This window comes from Saccopteryx leptura, chromosome 1 (assembly GCF_036850995.1).
Source record: "Saccopteryx leptura isolate mSacLep1 chromosome 1, mSacLep1_pri_phased_curated, whole genome shotgun sequence".
In the NCBI taxonomy this organism is placed as follows: Eukaryota; Metazoa; Chordata; class Mammalia; order Chiroptera; family Emballonuridae; genus Saccopteryx; species Saccopteryx leptura.
The window spans coordinates 54,792,815-54,813,578 of record NC_089503.1 but is presented as its reverse complement, the minus strand read 5'-3'; the positions used below and the strand labels follow the sequence as shown (position 1 = coordinate 54,813,578).

The 20,764-nt window shown below is 36.7% G+C and overlaps 1 protein-coding gene across 1 annotated transcript in view; it reads right to left on the bottom strand.

The window, feature by feature from the left end:
* Positions 1–20,764, bottom strand: part of LOC136394206 (E3 ubiquitin-protein ligase TRIM34-like) — a 139,167-nt gene that overhangs the window by 101,841 nt on the left and 16,562 nt on the right. The gene's annotated exons all lie outside the window — the stretch shown is intronic.

Below are 20,764 nucleotides of genomic sequence, written 5' to 3'. Positions count from 1 at the left end.
ATGGAGAAATGGAACGGCGATGTATTATACTGACACTGCTCTATCTTTGGGAGGGATTAGATGCCTTTCACTGAGATTATAGGTAAAAGTAAATGGGTAATAAAGCTTTTCTTCTAAATAAAATCAAAAACAGTGCAAATCTCAAGAATGAGTAAAAGCACTAGAGAAGGAGACAGCAGGGAAGAAATGGTCTGAATGGAGCAGTGAGCTTGGGTGCAGTAGATCATCTGCAGGACAAGGGGTGCTACACTACACAGAAGGGGGTGAGGGAAGGAGAAGTTTCAGGAACTTGGTAGACACAGAGTCCTAGAACCTGGACAGTTCCTAGGATTGAAGTATGGATAAGCAGTCTGAAAAAGTGGCATTTAGAGAATTTGCAGGTGAGTGATACATTGTTTGTGATATTAAAGATGAGACAGTGCCTGCTTCATAGTCTATGTCAGGGGTAGTCAACCTTCTTATACCTACCGCCCACTTTTGTACCTCTGTTAATAGTAAAGTTTTCTAACCACCCACCGGTTCCACAGTAATGGTGATTTATAAAGTAGGGAAGTAACTTTATCAAATTTATAAAGCAGAGTTACAGCAAGTTAAAGCACATAGTAATAATTACCAAGTACTTCATGTCGGCTTTTTGCTAAGTTTGGCAGAATAAATCTTTATAAAACAACTTACTATAGTTAAATTTATCCTTTTATTTATACTTTGGTTGCTCCACTACCACTCACCATGAAAGCTGGAACGCCCACTAGTGGGCAGTAGGGACCAGGTTGACTACCACTGGTCAAAGTAAACCCCATCTCTGGAAGGCACAGTCATGCAAAGAGTTAAGACCTTGGGATCAGAGGTGGAAGAGTCCCCAAAGGCATTGCACTCAGATTTATTCTGTAACCCTACAATCCCGTTGCCATGTTTAAGTGTAAATATGAAGCTAACAGTTGAATAATTTGCATGTGGGTTAATAACAAACCCAGAGCTTTATTTTTTATTGAAGTCACTATTTTATATTATATACCCTCAATTTAGGTAATTTTTCCAAACATCATCTTCCAAATAATATTTCCTTGAGGAGAAATTATGGCAGCACAAGATATCAAAAGAAGAATAATTGCATAAATATATAATTCTAAACATAAATGGTGCCCAAATATCACCTGTGTCTATTCTGCAAAAGTGACAATATTCAAAAAGGCATACAATGGATTCAACATCAAGTTCACTGTAGGAAAATTTACAATCACGTGGATTACATAGGCATGTGTGTCTTGTGACACTGTGAGGAGACATATTGAGAATTGACGAGGAGGAACATGAGTTACTGGGTCAGTGATGAGTAGATCACTCAAGAACTTAGGGTAAAGAGAGTAGGGGAAAGTAAGTGAGGATAAATCATAATAAAAGGAAACTTGACTTGGGATGGTGAATACAAAATACAATATACAGATAATGTATTATAGAATTATATATCTAAAAGCAATATAATTTTAATAACCAATATCACCCCAATAAAATAAATAGAACTGTTGCATGTATGTACATTTGGGAGAAACCCATATAGCTAAGATCCTGGAATCTAACATTAACTACACCTTCTGAAAAGAGATCAGAACATGGTGATTTGAAGAATCTGTACCCTCTTACCAAAGGTGCTTTGGACTTCTGTCCATTCTGAAATGAGAAATATTTCAATGATTCTGTTAGTAAAGGAGAAAACACTGATACTTGTCTTTTCCTTTGAGTTAGGACAATAAAGGCGTGTCCTGTGACACTATCATTGGGTGAATGAGAGGACATTTGGCCTTTCAACCTTAGATATGTTCATATCTTCAGTATAAGGTATCTATCTCTTTTTCTCAAGACTATCTCCTATAGAAATAACATGCACTCCCTCATTTCATTCTGAAATTACAAGAATCCCACACCCACACAAACACACACACCTTCCCTGACTTTTCTCACCTTCAAATCCTTATAGTATCTCATTTAAAGCTGAACTCAAATGTAATCTTCAATTTCTTGGAAACAATTTTTGGCTTCCTCAAGTTCAGATTTTCCTTGCCTACACTTCTAACTTTGTTTCCCTCTAAGAGTACTTTGTCCTGACCTTTCTCTCCATTGATGATGCCTCCTCACTCAACCTGCTTTACTGAAGAACCTGAGAGAATGAGACATGGAAGCACTGACACAGCAACCAGAAGAAATGTATTCATGTTTACCTTTCCATTTACACTCTTTGTGACCTTGGAAAGAACTTCTTGTGAAGCTAATGTTCCTCTTTTAAAATAAAATTTTAAAAAAAGAACACCATACTGTCTACTTTAAAAGTAATATAATATTAGATAAAATAATAAATTTTTTAAAGTTGTTTGTTGCATCTGTAAAAACAATTTCATACAAGGAATACTACTGCCATCAGAGTTCCTCCAGGAAAAGGCCAGTCCCAGACAGACTGTCAGTGGAGACCTCTAGAACCTGGTTACTGAGAGTTTTAGGTCATCAAGTATGAGTATCCTATATTAAAAGTCTAGAGGTTCTCCTAAGCCTGTTATCCCAGTACGAATACTGAGAATAACATATGAGGTAACATTCTCTGGAGAAATATTACACATATTTGGGAAAAGAAATGTTATGACATCCAGATGAACACTTGTCTAAATTTCAGGTGCTAGATGTTGCCAAGTGGGTAAGCAACTTTAGACAAAGACATCAAATTTTTCTATATGTGAAAGTTTGTAAACAAAAACATATTGCTTATTAGCACCAAGTTTAAAGTCAATATTTCTGAGAGTTGAGTCTACTTATTTATTTATTTACTTGTTGCAATCCAAAGAATATCACGTAGAAAGACCTTGCAGAACTGTCTTTGTAGAAAATCTGGTATACTGGCTGGTAAAGAGGACAAGACCTCACTTGTGACACGGCAGGCACCTATGAAGTATACAAACAAGAACAGAGGCAGAAACTAAGGGTTGACCAGAATGACTGAAGTTATGGAGTTCTGATACCAAAAAACCCAATTTCTAATGCCTCTATTGACCCAAACTCTGTGACTTCCCACCAACTAAATTTCCTACCATGTCTGCCTATCATCACTAATTTTAAAAAATTAAATACCCAAATTTCCTAAGTCTTTTTTTTAACATTGATTGATTCAAGATTACTCTTGTGCGTATAATTCTGTCATCATACAATAAATGGGTATGCCTGGTCTTGCAACCTACTTTTTTTTGGCATTAATCACATCCTGGGTAGAAGAGAGACAACATAGGTCAAATGTATGGTTGCCAGATATAGAAAATTAAATTGGCTAGTTAAAATTTAATTTTGGACAAATAGCAAATATGCCTTAATATAAACATGACCTTTGCCATATTTAAGATAATCTACTGCTAAAAAGTGATGTGTTGTTCATCTAAAATTCAAATTCAACCACCCATTCCTTATTGTGTCTGGCAACCATCTAAGAAGTGCCAAGTTCTCAACTCTCTTAACTTACAATGTTTTAATCACTTTTTTTCACACCCTTTGATAAGATGAGAATATATAGATGGTCATAATAAGTAAATGAGGAACACACTGTAGTGATAAGACCCAGACCACCTAACCAAGTGTCAGTGCAGTGGATAGAACATGACCTGGGTTCAACACTCTGAGGTCACTGGCTTGAGCACAGGCTCAGTAGCTTGAGCATAGGAGCATAGACATAACATCAAGATTGCTGGTCTTAACCCAGTGTCACTAACATGAGCAAGGGGGTCACTTGCTCAGCTAGAGATCCCCAGTCAAGGCTCAAAGCAATCAATGAACAATTAAAATGATGCTACTTCGAGTTCATGCTTCTCATCTATTTCCCTTCCTGTCTGTCCTCTCTCTCGCTCACTAAAATAAATAAAAATGTAAAAATTAAAAAAAACTACCCAGACTAATCATTTCAGAGAATTCCTGCAAAGATATTTAGAAAGATGCTTCAAGGATCTAGATGTGAAACATATTTTTAAAAAAGAGAGAAGGTGTACCATTTCATTAATATACATTCTTGAAAAGACCACTTTTTACATTATACTTTTATTTATTCTAGAGACAAAAAAGGGGGGTAATATTTTCTATTTATCATATACTATTTAGGCTCTGGGGAATCAATAATAAAAAATCAGCATTACAATACTCAGGAATGTATTTTATTTTTTCTATAGGAACAAGCAAACTAGCACTTCAAGCAAATGTTTCTCTAGCTTCCCTCTACTCACCCTATATCCCTCCTACACACGACCCCCCAAAATATCATTGATTTGTATATATGAAATAAGTCACAAGAACCAGCAGCAGAAAAAGTCTAAAATGTCATTGACACTTTCTTAATCATTTACATCTGATTGTGCAGATCAATATCTATTTCATCACTATCTGAAAAGTATATCTTGTCCTGAATTCTAAAGTTGTATTAAACCAGTCCAGACCATATTCTCAACTTCTTTTTTAACCATTCACTTTTCCCTGGACAGATGAGGATAGGGACAAACTGGATTGAACCATGACACAAAATATCTGGACCCTCATCTTTTATTGGGCCTGACAGAGAATACATTGGACATTTTCTGTGTGTTGTTGAACAGAAGTGAGACACTAGGATCCTGGGGCAGTCTTTTATTTTAACCCCAAGTAAATCTTACCACGGAAGCCTCACACCCCGTATACATGAGTCATGTGGAATGCTTCCCTGTGACTCTGTAAAAGAACACCAGTTCTAAGAAAAGTAAAAGAAAGAGAAGTAAACCAAGAAAGTGGATGAGAAAGAAACGGCATTTGAGCAGAGGCACAAAGAGAAGCAGAAGAAACTCAAGGAATTAAAAGTGAAGGCTGAGGGAAAGGTCCCAAGGACACAGGTGAGATTAATAAATAAAAAGTAAGTTTCTCCTTGTGACTGGAGCACTGGTGGTCTTCAACTCCATTCCTGTTTTATCATCTGGATTCCTTCTCATAATGAAGTGTTGTCTTGAAGCTTGTTGTATATTTAAGAATAAACTCTTGTAAAAAATGTAAGTAATTTCACAAAAGAGGAAAAGAAACAGTTTCCAGAGGATCTTTACCTAACAGAGCCTCTAATATTTCATTCTGTTCACGTGAATCTGTATAAGAGATATCATTTCTGCTGGCCCTCAGCAGGAGTTTAGCTTATGAAGAGGGAAAACTGGGCTTTGTCTCACAGGTTTCACTAAAGAGAAGGCAAAAGGGATTTTCTGGCTAAAAAAGAAAAAAAATATTCCAGCTCACCTTTGGCAAAGTAGAAGGTCAAAACTTCGGAATGAGAGGATGAGGGTGCATGCAGGAGTCTGTCTCTCTGCCTCCCTGCTTCTCACTTCAGAAAAATACAAAAATTAAAAAAAAATCATAGGAGTGGATATAAACCAAAAAAGCAGAACAGAAGTTTAACAGTAAAAATGGGAGGACACCATGTAGTAATCTTGGGAAAGTTAATGCTTTAGTATGTTCTAGGACCTACACCAGCTCAGCACTCAACTGCAATGATTTTATCTTGTTTGCAGATTATTCTAGCAAGAGTATTTGAATAAGAACGTGAATTCCAATGATACATTCTTCAGCTGGCCTGAATTCTCAGAATTCACTTTAATCCTATAACTATTAGTTATCAGAATTTCAATTTAATCCTGTAAATATTAGTTAAGCTTATCCTGTATTGAGGCCTTAAAATACTCACTAGGGATAAAATCATGATTCAGAAAGTCTGGGTCCCTGACTATTGTAATGCAGAGTGTGTGATGGGGATAATAATCAGTGATAGGTCTCTGTTCATTTGCGCTGACATGGCGAGTGGGTAGCAGCTGTCACTGTGAAAGTTAAAATGAAATTTTAGAAATGGTTCTCCACTCCCTGGCTAGTTAGCTCGGTTGGTTAGGAGTGTCATCCTGAATCAATGACGTTGCAGGTAGAGTTCCTGGTCCGTGCACGCCTGGGAAACAACAAACGAATGCATGACTGAGTGGAGCAACAAATGGGTGCTTCCCTTTAACCTAGTCCCTCTCTCCCTTCCTCTTTCTGTTTCTCTAAAAATAAAAAAATTAAACCCTGCCTGTTGGTTGAAACATCATCCTGGGGCAGAGGTGGCCGATTTGATTCCCTGGTCAGGCACATAGAGGAGCAGGTCAGTGTGACTGTTTCTGTGATCCTCTCTCTCTCTCTCTCTCTCTCAATAAATAAAAAATAAAATAAATAAAAATAAATGGGTTTTCACTGTGAGACTATTGAGTAAATTTTTCCAAACCACCATTGAATCATAAGGGTCTGCCAGTTAATTAGTAATCTTTATTCCTAACTTAAGGAGGCCAAATGATGAATCTTCCAGACATAATGGTAGAGGCTGTCAGTGACATGTTACCAGCAAGTAGGAGGCAGGAAGAGAATAACGGATAGTGCTCTTCAGTGATAGTCTTTTTCTGAGTAACACTCAACCTCCATAAATGTCTACTTTTCTCTTTTGATACTCTAAGGATCATCAATCAAAAGCAAAACTGAAAAAGTTTTAAAAGGAAGTGGTAAAGAAGGGAAAAGTGATGCATTACAGAGTACTATAATATAAACAGAATAACAATAAAATAAGTTTTATTTTCAAAAAAATATAATTGAAACATTCCTATTTCCTATTATTACGTTTACGCCCTATTATGAAACATTTTCTTCCTTTACGTGTTTCAGATGATGCAGCTACAAGATGGTGGAACTCCAGACAGGCGTCCCTGACTGACAAGACTACTGCACAGCTTGGCGTTCTTCACATTATAACTTGAGACAGGTACTGCCACTGATTGGCAATATATTCAGATTAAAGCACGGATATTTTTATATATTTTTTGTAACATACGGAAAGGTAAGCTAATCTAGTCTTACAAACTCTTCCTGATTCACATGTGTGTATGAGGCAGAAACTGGAATTCATACAGGCATAATTGGCTAAGCTATCTTGAAAGTTTAAGTGTTAAAGGTATGAAGGAAGTGATTTCTAACAATTAAAATCATGATGTTTTTCTATTGCTATAATAGTCATGTAAATTTTTCACAAATTACATTCTGAGATCTGTCATTTATTCCTTTATCATCTTAATCATAACACAATACTCTCATTGAGTAACTTTCTTCACCCAGCCTTGCACCCAACAATAAGATTAATGAGGCAGGAAGGTACCTTCCCTATGTTGTTCCCTATGTGTCTTGATGTTTCTGATTAATTACAACATATTGTTATGTTGAGTAATTTTAAATAGAAAGACATAAAGTTATATCTCTATGGATATAATTTTAATTTCATTGAACATGCTAATGATAATCATGTGGTCATAATCATGTTCTCATATTATTAGTGTTTATATAAACTCTGCTGACAAATTTTAACCAACAATTCTCTTCCTAATCTCCTTTGTTCCTGAGATGTACACATATACTTACCTCAATGCCTCTTCCCACTGGAAAGAGAGAGGTCAAAAAGAAGTAAACAATAAAATAACATAAGTATGCCTAGAGCATGTGTGGTGTGAGTGTATGTTTGTTTGTGTTTGTCGAAAGCAAGGACTGAGTAGTTTTGACAATGTGTCAAGGTCCTAAAAAATGTTGTATATAGAAATTAAGGTGAGTTTTTTTCTTGAAATCATATACTTTATTTTTAATTGGAGGACTGGCATTCCCATAACAGAAAAAACATGAAAATCACTAGAAAGAATTTGCAATTTTTGAAGAGTATTGCTAATAAGTCATACCTTCAGTCATCATAGCAATCTGGTAAATGCAATGCAGTGATTAAATTAAAAATTAAGATTTTTCACACACACAAATATACACACATAAAAGTCAAACACGGAATTCCTTGTTTCATCAAAGATCATCCAAACTGATAAATTTGGCAATTCTTATGAACAAGCAAAGATGAGAACAGATAATAAGTGATTGAATAAACCATTTATTAATTAATTATATTTATCTATCTATTTATTTATTTATTTATTCATTTATTTAAATGCCTACATGTTTGAGAAAAGAGTTGAAAATAAAAATGCCAGAAAACATGGGGACCCCATAAACTCCTGAATTGGTGGAAACATACATGTCAGAAATAATGCCCCTGTTATCTTATTGGACCAGAAAAACTGGATTTTCTCTTTGTTCCTGAAAATCTTCACCTCCCTGAAAAAGTAAGACTGACCTGGACAACAAACACTTACTTACAGTTTTGTTAAATTGAGTCCAGCAATTGTTCTTCTTACACTTACTATATTACAGCTTTTTAAAGTAAGGCAAACAATCCAAACTGAAATTCAACTTCAGTTAAATATATTTACTGCAACTTAATGTAAAAAAAAAAAAAATAGACTAGGTACCTCTACAGAAACATTTATTTTTCAATCAGCTAAAATTAAAAGAAAGTTGTAACTGTTTTCTCAAGTTATTTTATTTCTTAAGCCAAAGTAAAAATAATAATGTTGAAAGTGAACTAATATGTATTATTAAAATCATTTATTTCACTGACTATGAGAAGTAAAGAAAAAAATGAATAGACAACATATTTGTTACTAATGACAGAAGTTATTAAAATATTGTTTTTAATTTTAACAATAATACATCAGGTAAATTTATGTATTTTTTTAATAAATAAATTTTTATTAATTTTAATGGGGTGACATCCATAAGTCAGGGTACATATATTCAAAGAAAACATGTCCAGGTTATCTTGTAATTCAATTATGTTGCATACCCATCACCCAAAGTCAGATTGTCCTCCATCACCTTCTATCTAGTTTTCTTTGTGCCCCTACCTTTCCCCCTCCCTCTATCCCTCCTTCCCTCCCCCTACCCCCATAACCACCACACTCTTCTCCATGTCTCTTAGTCTCATTTTTGTGTCCCACCAATGTGTGGAATCCTGCAGTTCTTGTTTTTTTCTGATTTACTTATTTCACTCCATATAATGTTATCAAGATCCCACCATTTTGTTGTAAGTGATCCGATGTCATCATTTCTTATGGCTGAATAGTATACCATGGTATATATGTGCCACATCTTATTTAACCAGTCTTCTATTTTTTTTTTTTTACAGTGATTAAAGCCTTTAAGCATACTCTTGGCCAATACAACAAGAATCCATAAAAGAGTAGTGTCCTTAACAAGTTCACCAAGTCCAAGTTGGCCCCAACACCATGCCAAGTCCCTGATAAATGCAACCCAACCTCCGTTCAGTCTGTTAGGAGCTGTCCCTCAGAGCAGGAGTCCAGGAAAAGTCCACACACAGGAAAAGTCTGCATGGCACTGGAATTGTTGTCACAATTCTGTACTTTGCAGCTCACGTCCAAGTCCCAATGACCACTGCTTCTAGCTGGTAATGATTCAGGTAGACTGGAAAAGCCAGCTGCAGCATGTGTGGATATGGAGCTTCTGTTCTCCTTTGCCTGGAGAGATGAGACAAGGGTGCTTTTCCCTGGAGCTCTGCAACTGTGGCTTGGTAAAGAGAACCTTGGGATACACTAAGCTGGGAGGCAAAGATAGATTCATAATAGAAGTTGGCAAAAGGGGGAAGGAGAGCTCTAAATTAGAAGTATGTCCCAGCCTGAAATACGAGTGGGGCATTGAGGTAGGAGGAATAAAGGAAACACTATATATTAAACAAAGCAGCAGAAAATAGGACTATCAAAACCCACAACAAATATCTTCAAGGGAAGAATAAAAAACCTGACTATTCAGGCAAGACATAGTTAAATGGCCCTTGTGGAAATGAGATCAGTTTACCTGCTTCTTGGAAGAAATACCCTAGGCTTATCCACAGTGTCGTAGATGGGGCCAACAGCCCTGGGCACCTTCAGCCTTCAGTGGCAAACCCCAGCATTCTGGGAAAGGTTAGGTCATAGGTGGCTGGAGCAGGGTTGGAAGAGACTGAACCCTCCCTTAGAGGAGCGAGGAGATAGCCTACCTTCCAGTGTCCCTGTTACCTCACAGCAAAGGCATGTAAGTCTGGCAGGCTTTAGCTCAATGACCTTCCTTTCCACTATAGAAGCAGGACCCAGATGGCATCCTCTGAGACCCCTTTGGGGTGTTGGAGCCTTTAAGGGCATATCCTAAAAGCTGGTAGTTCCGCTGATCTCTATTGGGCTTTTTCTGCCTTTTGGTATCTTAAAAGCCATGCTCAGAAGATCTCGCTGAGGGGTTTGAGGATCCCCATCCACCTATATAAATATTTTCCATATATCTAGGGCTATTCGGAAAAAGACAAAACAGTGTTATTAGCTGGCTCAAATAAAGAAGGTAGTAGTTTGCAGGAGAAAAAGATTTGGCGTCTCCTGTTCATCAGCATTCAAAAGAAATTTAAATTTTTTTAAGTAAAAAGCATGGTATGGTAGACCCGTAGGAGTTCCAGGATATGACTCCCCCCTTTTAATTTTTTTTTAAATTGACCTTAAAATATTTGCTGGGTACACTTTAATAATACCTTGACTTTAAAGATTGTAAGAAATACACATAATTCTAAAGGTTTGACAATATACAGTAAATGCTTTGCTCCATATGCAGAAGCATTGTCAGTTTAACCTGTTTAGGAAATCCAATAATAAAACAAAGCATACAATGAGCTATAACATGCATAGCAGCCTCTCCTGTTCTGACAGAGGTTACTTTAAATCCAGAATATGTATCCACTGTAACGTGGACATAGAAATGTTTGCCAAATGAAGGTATATGAGTAACATCCATTTGCCAAAGTTGTCCTGGTAGGGGTCCTTGAGGGTAAATTCAAAATTAAGGGACAGATTATAGTATAGGACCCCTTGGACAAGATTTCCCAATCTGCCATGCTGCTTCCCGAGTAAGTTGAAACTGTTTACACAGGGCTGCAGCGTTCTGGTGATGAATAGTATGAGACTGAATTGCTCAATCTGTCATGGTTGCTCCAAATAATTTTCTTTTGGGTAGCTTAATCAACAAGGGCATTCCCTTGTGCTAAAGCACCAGGGAGCATGGAGTGAGCTTGAGTGTGTCCTATAAAACATGCAGCTCTATGTTTACATACAAGTCTTTGAAGAAGGAAGAAGTGCTGAAATAGTTCATCAGCATTTGTCCCTAAGACCGCAGTCTTTATAGTGGAAATACCATAAGTAAACATTTGCTGTCTGTATATAGATTAAGGGGAGAATATGGCAAATGCTGAAAAGCCATGATAATGGCATATAATTCTAGTCTTTGAGCTGATTTTAAGTTGACAGTTTCAGTATAAAGTTGTACATTGATTTGCAAGAGCGATTTGCCATTTAGTGGAAGCTTCCCAGAGCCATTGTTGTTGATCCTTTGAAAAAAGGAACAACAATAATTTTCCTTTTTTGAGAGGCTCAAAACCTATAAACTGTAAGGGTCACCTATGCCCCTTGATAATCCAGGAGGCATCAAGATCAAAGTATGGAAGTGTATTCCATGGGCTATTAGATGGTTCAATGTGCCCAAGCTTTTGCTGCTCTTGTACCAATTGAGCAGCTGCCCTAAATTTCTCCTGAGAAAGAGCCCGTTGGTCTACCCATACAGGATTATCTGATTTCCAAGTAATTGGGTCTGCACAATGCATTATTCAGGTAGCAGGAGCTACCAAGGCCCTTATGCTAAATTTTGATATCCTAATCCACATCTTCTGGTATTAGGTGCCACTTCTATGGGGGTGAGAATTCCTCGCTGTTCTTTCCCGAGTTCCTTGGTGGGCAAAAATCCCCGATCAAGCATCTGAGTACTGAATAAACCATTAGGACTGACAAGCAACACTCCCATATTTTTAAAAACATCTCTACTCCACAAATTAACTGGCCATCCAGGGAGCACATAAGGCTTAAAAAATCCAGAATGGCCCTGGCCGGTTGGCTCAGCGGTAGAGCGTCGGCCTAGCGTGCGGAGGACCCGGGTTCAATTCCCAGCCAGGGCACACAGGAGAAGCGCCCATTTGCTTCTCCACCCCTCCGCCACGCTTTCCTCTCTGTCTCTCTCTTCCCCTCCCGCAGCCAAGGCTCCATTGGAGCAAAGATGGCCCGGGCGCTGGGGATGGCTCTGTGGCCTCTGCCTCAGGCGCTAGAGTGGCTCTGGTCGCAACATGGCGACGCCCAGGATGGGCAGAGCATCGCCCCCTGGTGGGCAGAGCATCGCCCCTGGTGGGCGTGCCGGGTGGATCCCGGTCGTGCGCATGCGGGAGTCTGTCTGACTGTCTCTCCCCGTTTCCAGCTTCAGAAAAATGAAAAAAAAAAAAAAAAAAAAAATCCAGAATGACCTTCTTAATCTTCCCAATATAGAAAACTAGAACTTTGTTGAGGGAATTTACTCTGCCTTATACCTTGTAATTCTGCGGCTGCTGCATGAGTGGGCCAGGAAGGAGGCCAATGTAGCTTAGCAATAACAGATACATCAGCTCCAGTATCTAAAAGTCCCTTAAATTTATGCTCCTGTATTGTTAGTTCCATTTCAGGGCGTTCCTGACTAATTTTTTTTAAATCCAATTGGCAAAATCAGAGGAGCCAAATCACCAATTTGCCTGGGGTCCCTTTTGCAGGATGTGGCCTGAGAAGCAGAATTAGCATCCTTATACTATTCTTCTAACTGCCTGAATTAGCCGTGAGACAAATTCTTTTTTTTTTTTTTTTTGATTAATTTTAATGGGGTGACATTGATAAAATTGTCTTCCTTCACCTTCTAACTGGTTTTCTTTGTGCCCGTCCTATCTCCCAACCCCGTCTCTCTCCTCCTCCCCACCCTGTAACCCCAACACTGTTGTCCATGTCTCTGGGTTTCATTTTAATGTCCCACCTATGTATGGAATCATATAGTTCTTAGTTTTTTCTGATTTACTTATTTTGCTCAGTATAATGTTATCAAGGTCCATCCATGTTGTTGTAAAAGATTCGATGTTATTATTTCTATGGCTGAGTAGTATTCCATAGTATATATATACCGAAGCTTTTTAATCCACTTGTCCTCTGATGGACACTTGGGCTATTTCCAGATCTTTGCTATTGTGAACAATGCTGCCATAAACATGGGAGTGCATTTCTTCTTTTCAAACAGTGCTATGGTGTTCTTGGGGTATATTTCTAACACTGGTATAGCTGGGTCAAAAGGCAGTTCGATTTTTAATTTTTTGAGGAATCTCCATACTGTTTTCCACAGAGGCTGCACCAGTCTGCATTTCCACCAGAAGTGCAGGAGGGTTCCCTTTTCTCCACATCCTCGCCAGCACTTATTATTCTGTGTTGTTCTATTGATGAGTGCCATTCTGACTGGTGTGAGGAGATATCTCATTGTGGTTTTAATTTGCATTTCTCTAAAGATTTGTGCTGTAGAGCATTTTTTCATATGCTTATTGGCCATCTGTATGTCCTCTTTGGAGAAGTGTCTATTCATTTCTTTTGCCCATTTTTAGATTGGATAGTTTATCTTCCTGGTATTAAGTTTCACAAGTTCTTTATAAATTTTGGTTATTAACACCTTATCAGATGCATTGTCAAATATATTCTCCCATTGTGTAGTTTGTCTTTTTATTCTGTTCTTATTGTCTTTAGCTGTGCAGAAGCTTTTTAGTTTGATAAAGTCCCCTCTGTTTATCCTGTCTTTTATTTCACTTGCCTGTGGAGACAAATCAGCAAATATATTGCTGCGAGAGATGTCAGAGAGCTTACTGCCTATGTTTTCTTCTAAGATGCTTATGGTTTTACGGCTTACATTTAAGTCTCTTATCCATTTTGAGTTTATTTTTGTGAATGGTGTAAGTTGGTGGTCTAGTTTCATTTTTTTGCAGGTAGCTGTCCAATTTTCCCAACACCATTTGTTGAAGAGGCTGTCTTTACTCCAATGTATGCTCTTATCACCTTTGTCAAATATCAGTTATCCATAAAAGTGTGAGTTTATTTCTGGGTTCTCAGTTCTGTTCCATTGATCTATGTGCCTGTTGTTATGCCAGTACCAGGTTGTTTTGAGTACAATGGCCTTATAATATAACTTGATATCTGGAAGTGTGATACCTCCCACTTTATTCTTCCTTTTCAAAATTGCTAAGGCTATTCGTGTTCTCTTTTGGTTCCATATCAATTTTTGGAATATGTGTTCTATATCTTTGAAGTAAGTCATTGGTATTTTAATTGGTATTGCATTGAATTTATAAATTGCTTTGGGTAATATAGACATTTTAATGATGTTTATTCCTCCTTACCATGAGCATGCTATATGCCTCCACTTGTTTGTATCTTCCCTGATTTCTTTTATCAATGTTTTATAATTTTCTGAATATAAGTTTTTAATCTCCCTGGTTAAATTTATTCCTAAGTAGTTTATTTTTTTGGTTGCAATGGTAAAGGGGATTGATTCCTTAATTTCTCTTTCTGACAGTTCATTTTTAGTGTATAAAAATGCCTCTGATTTCTGAGTATTGATTTTATATCCTGCCACCTTGCTGAATTCATTTATCAGGTCCAGTAGTTTTTTGACTGAGACTGTAGGGTTTTCCATATACAATATCATATCATCTGCAAATAATGATAGTTTTACTTCTTTTCCAATTTGGATGCCTTTTATTTCTTTTTCTTGTCTGATTGCTGTGGGTAGGACTTCCAGAACTATGTTGAATAAGAGTGGTGTAAGGGGACAGCCCTGCCTTGTTCCTGACCTTAAGGGGATTGCTTTTAATTTTTGCCCATTGAGTATGATATTGGCTGTGGGTTTTCATAGATGGCCTTTATCATGTTGAGGTATGTTCCCTGAATTCCCACTTTGCTGAGGGTTTTGATCATGAATGGGTGCTGGATTTTATCAAATGCTTTTTCTGCATCTATTGAAATTATCATGTGGTTTTTCTTCTTCCTTTTGTTTATGTGATGAATCACATTGAATAAATCCCACTTGATCATGGTGTATGATTTTTTTCATATATTGTTGGATCCGGTTTGCTAATATTTTGTTGAGGATTTTTGCATCTAAATTCATCAGGGATATTGGCCTATAGTTTTTTTTCTTTGTGTTGTCTTTGCCTGGTTTTGGAATCAGAATTATGCTCGCCTCATAAAAGGAGCTTGGAAGTCTTCCTTCCTCTTGAATTTTTTGAAATAGTTTGAGAAGGATAGGAGTTAGTTCTTTGAATATTTGGTAGAATTCACCTGTGAAGCCATCAGGCCCAGGACTTTTCTTTTTTGGGAGTTTTTTGATAACTGTTTCAATCTCATTTGTTGTAATTAGTCTGTTTAGATTTTCTGATTCTTCCAGATTAATTTTTGGAAGATTATATGTTTTAAAGAATTTGTAAATTTCATCTAGGTTGTCTAGTTTTTTGGCGTACAGTTCTTCATAGTATTTTCTTACAATATTTTGTATTTCTGTTGTGTCAGTTGTTATTTCTCCACTCTCGTTTCTAATTTTATTTATTTGAGTCCTCTCTCTGCTTTTCTTGGTGACTCTGGTTAAAGGTTCATCAATCTTGTTTACCTTTTCAAAGAACCAGCTCCTGGTTTCATTGACCCTCTTTATTGTTTCTTTAGCTTCTATGTCATTTATTTCTGCTCTGATCTTTATTATTTCCTTCCTTCTACTAGCTCTGGGATTTACTTGCTGTTCTTTTTCTAGGTCTTTAAGATGTAGGGTCAAGTTGTTTATTAGAGCTTTTTCTAGCTTCTTGAGGTATGCCTGTAATGCTATAAACTTCCCAGGCGTCCCCAAACTACAGCCCGCAGGCTGCATGCAGCCTCCTGAGGCCATTTATCCGGCCCCCCACCACACTTCCGGAAGGGCCACCTCTTTCATTGGTGGTCAGTGAGAGGAGCACTGTATGTTGCGGCCCTCCAACGGTCTGAGGGACAGTGAACTGGCCCTCTGTGTAAAAAGTTTGGGGACCCCTGCAAGGACTGCTTTTGCTGTGTCCCATTAAATTTGAGTTGATGTATGCTCATTATCGTTTGTTTCTAGAAATTTTTTAATTTCTTCTTTGATTTCATTGTTTCCCCATTTGTTATTTAATAACATGCTATTTAGTTTTCAAGTGTTTGAATATTTTTCAGTTTTTCTGTTGTGGTTAATTTCTAATTTAATGCCACTGTGATCAGAGAAAGTGCTCAATATGATTTCAATCTTTTTAAATTTGTTGAGACCGCTTTTGTGCCCTAACATGTGGTCTATTTAGAGAATGTAGCATGAGCCCTTGAAAAGAATGTATATTCTGCTGTTTTAGGGTGAAAGGTTTTGACAATATCTATTAAATCGAGTTGATCTAATATGTCCTTTAAGTCTGCTGTTTCTTTGTTAATTTTCTTTCTTGAGGATCTATCTAATAACGTTAATGGGGTATTGAAATCCCCTACTATTAATGTATTGCCATTGATCTCACCTTTTAAATCCATCAAAGTCTACTTTATATATTTAAGTGCTCCTATATTAGGTGCATAGATATTTATAATAGTTATATCTTCCTGTTGGATTCCTCCCTTTATCATTATGTAGTGACCTTCTTTATCTCTAACTATAGTCTTTGTATTAAAGTCCATTTTGTGTGATATAGGTATTGATACCCCAGCTTTATTTTCATTTCCATTTGCGTGAAATATTTTTTTCCACACATTTATCTTCACTCTATGTGCATCTTCTGATTCAAGGTATGTCTCTTGTAGACAGCATATGTATGGGTCCTGTTTTTTTATCCATGAAGCTACCCTATGTCTTTTCATTGGATCATTTAATCCATTTACATTTAAGGTTAATATTGATATGTAATTGTTTATTGACATTTTATTTTTTAAAACTGTATTCCTCTTTTGCTATATTCTTTTTCTCCTTTGAACTGTTTACAACAGGTCCCTTAGCATTTCTTGCAGCCTTGGATGGTTGTAGTGAATTCCTTGAGTTTTGGTTTTTTTTTTGTCTGTAAAGCTTTTTTATTTCTCCTTCAATTTTAAATGATAGCCTTGCTGGATAAAGTAGTCTTGGTTGTAGGCTCTTGTTCTGCATTACTTTGAATATTTCTTGCCATTCCCTTCTGGCCTCAAGTGTTTCTGTTGAGAAGTCAGAAGTCATCCTTATGGGGGCTCTTTTGTAGGTGATAGTCTTTTTTTCTCTAGCAGCTTTTAATATTTTCTCTTTATCACTTAGCTTTTGTATTTTAATTATGATGTGTCTTGGTGTTGATTTCTTTGGGTTTCTCCTTAATGGAGTTCTCTGTGCTTCCTAAACATGTGATGTGTTTTTCTGCCTTAATTTAGGGAAGTTTTCAGCTATGATATGCTTGAACAAATCTCTATCCCTTATTCTTTCTCTTCTTCTTCAGGAACCCAATGATGCGGATGTTATTTCTCTTCATGTTGTCAGAGAGCTCTCTTAGAGTTTCCTCAGACTTTTTGAGTCTCTTTCTTATTTCTGCTCTGCTTCTGTGCCTTTATTTATCGTATCCTAACTCACTGATTCAATTCTCCGCTTCATCCATCCTGCTTTTAATTCCTTCCATTGTGTTCTTTATTTCATATACTGTATTTGTGATTTCTGACTGATTTTTTTATTATTTCAATGTATTTTTTTATATTTGCTATCTCTTTATTTAGGTGTTCGTAATGAGCATCTATTGTTGTTCTAATACCTTTGAGCATCCTAAAAATTGTTAAACTTTGCATATGGTAATTTGGTTATATCTGATTCATTTCGGTCCTTTTCTGGGGATTTCTCTGGTTTATTTGTTTTGCATTTCTTTGCCTTTGCATTTTCTCTGTGTAAAAGAAGGTTTTGGCCTCTGGAGTCCACTGGGTATGGCCTCTGTTTCCTAGGTATGGTCTGTCTGCAGGCCCGCAACCCCCTCTGCTGTTGCTGCCTAGGACTTTTGGGTTTGGGTGTTGCTGGTGCCTGCCCACTGGGGCTATTGCTGTGGTTTCCACCTCTATGTATTTTTTTTTATAAATGAGAAACAGAAACTGATAGACTTTAGTGTACTTGATTAGGGTCAATGTGTAGTAACATCAGATTTATAAAAAAATTTACTATCATGCACATACACACACAGACACACCGGCTTATCTATCACCAGCAGAGTAGAGTAGTCTTGACAACAGCAAAGAGGTATCTGGGATTTGAAACATAAGGCTTCAGTAGAAGTACCCTCTTGTCATCAGGGTACTTGTATTCGACTGTCCTCAAGGTACCTACTTGTTTTATGAGCTACTGACACAACTTATATTTTTGGTAATTAGTAAAAAAAAAAATATTTATTAAGTTGAGACACTTACATGTTTCATATTTAATGATTTTTTTCTTTTCACAATGATTCTAACTATGGTATAATTGTTAAACAAAAATTATTTTAATAAAATAAAATCAAATCAGCATTCAGTTATCTTATTGAAGTAATGCACTACATTTATTTGAAGAAACTAGACTTTAGCTCAGACACTGTGAACATAAAACTTCCACCATTAGTTAATATTATTTATACTATTTTCTCCTTCACTAACTGATGAATAAAGACCATCACTGCTAAATCAACACACCTCTGAGGATTTATTCTGTAGTGAATGACTTCTATGCAAGGTCTTGAATAATTAACAAAAGTTGTTGAAAAGATTTTTTTAATCTTCTCATTGGCAGAAGAAATGAAATTGTAAAAATTTGGCAGAGGTGTCACTTCCATACTGGCCTTTTTAATGATGCATTAGTCATTTACCTGGTGATTATTCAGCATGATGAGTTAAGGAGTCCCTACTAATGATAACAAGATATTGGGGAAAATATAACACAAGGCAAATTGTACACTGTATTGTTGAATAAGGATGTTGAAACGAAGAATAGGGGACACAGCAAGGCAAAGTTGGTGAAAATGCAGTAGATAAGCTTAGTGCATTTAGTGCACCCAATGCTGGAGGAACTTCAAAAAAGTGTCAGAGGGAGTAAGAGGTTTAAGAACTTGAGAACTCAGTGTCATGGGGCCAGTTCGTTGCATAGGTTTGAAATATGAATAAATTTACTAAGAAAAAAATATATAAATTTATAGATGCTATTGGTTTGTCACATTCAAATATAAACCAGTGCCAGCATTGTAGTAAAACCCCAACACAATACCGAGGAACACTCACGAAGAGGGTTATGATGAAGAGATGGAGGAGGCAGAATCCACAAAAGGATTATATTCAAACAGATTCAGTAATCCTATATCCAAGTAGCCTTATTTAGGTTAATATCTAGAGTAAAAATGTTGAAAAATATTAGTGTTAAGTCTAACAACATTCATATTTAATTCAGGACAGTTTTCACCATATATATTCAAGATCCAGACACATTTTTTCTCACATATCTACCCACCAGTAATGTTTTCATGATGTAGTAAATAGTTATCACAGGATACCAAATTTATCATAATCACCATTCTTATGCTGAAAATTTACACAATATAAGAAATATCTCACTGGTCTCTGAGGTGTAGGTATTTCCTTTGATATATCCTTGTAAAGATCTCGATGACATAAACTGTAGAAAAATTACAGAGTTGGTTGAGAAATATGCTGTACCTTTATTTGTGACATTTTTAGAGATCTTGAGAATAAAATGAGTGGTAACTGGACACAACTGAATTTGGTTCCTGGCGAGAAGGAACATTATAACATTGCAGAAATATAATATGTATGTGTGTGTTAAAATGAAAACATGGGTCTCAAGATATAAGACCTGGTCAAATGTAAAGTTCTGAAAGTCGATGAGGACAGAGTAGCTTCATGGTGCTGTGGTTTGTGTTACCCCAGAAGCAGCACACATCTGTCAGCCCCAAAAAGATAAAATCCATAATATTAAATATAAGCAAAAGAGTCAGCATGAAAATCTATTTTCTCTCTACATCAGGGGAATGTCTGGGATTTGTGTGAAGCAGTATACATAAGAATGAGAGGTGAACAAGACAGCTAACCACTACAAATTATATATGACGATACCTTCAGCACATAATATCCATTCTCCTTTGTCTCCTCTATCTAATAAGCCTAAAAACCGAACCCTCCTCCCTCTTCAATCCCCTCCAACACAGGAATCTCTCAGTCACCTGCTTGTCTGGAATTCATAACCTCTAAGCACTTGCAGCATCCTTCTCAAGTCAGGAACTTGGAACCATCTCCTTTGTTACCTGCAGAGTTTTTGGCTTTTTTAGAATGAAGGTCTTACTCCTAGAAATGACAAAAATAGATGCCAATGCCTCTGTATTTTAGTCTCTTCAAAACCACTGATTTCTCTCTATTCACTTCATTGAGCACCCACGGGGTCTACATGAGTAAAATATGTTCCTTTGACCCCTGTATTAGGTCTCTTTTGTTACATATAACAAAAAACAATTTAAAGATGATGAAGTAGAGATGAGAAATTTGGGTGACAGTTGTAATTTTAATCAAAGCTTAATTTTGAAGCTCAAATATCTTCTCCAGGATTTGTCAATGTAATTCTCCAAATTTTATTTATTCTCTCTAAATTAATTTTATCATCAGTTCATGATGAAAATATGAATCTCCTCTTATAAATTCCAGAAAAAGTAAACCTTGTAGTGATTAAACAACACTACAAAAAATGATCACCCACAGCTCACCCCAAGGAGACGGATGAGTTACCAGAACTTGGAAGGTATGTCACACAGCAGAGGGAAGTCCAAACTGTGGGTATTGAGATATAGAACAGACATATGTTTGGGCAACATACAGAGATTAGCAGTCAGGATAAAGACTACACAGAATCCTTAAGCAAAATGAAAGGTCAC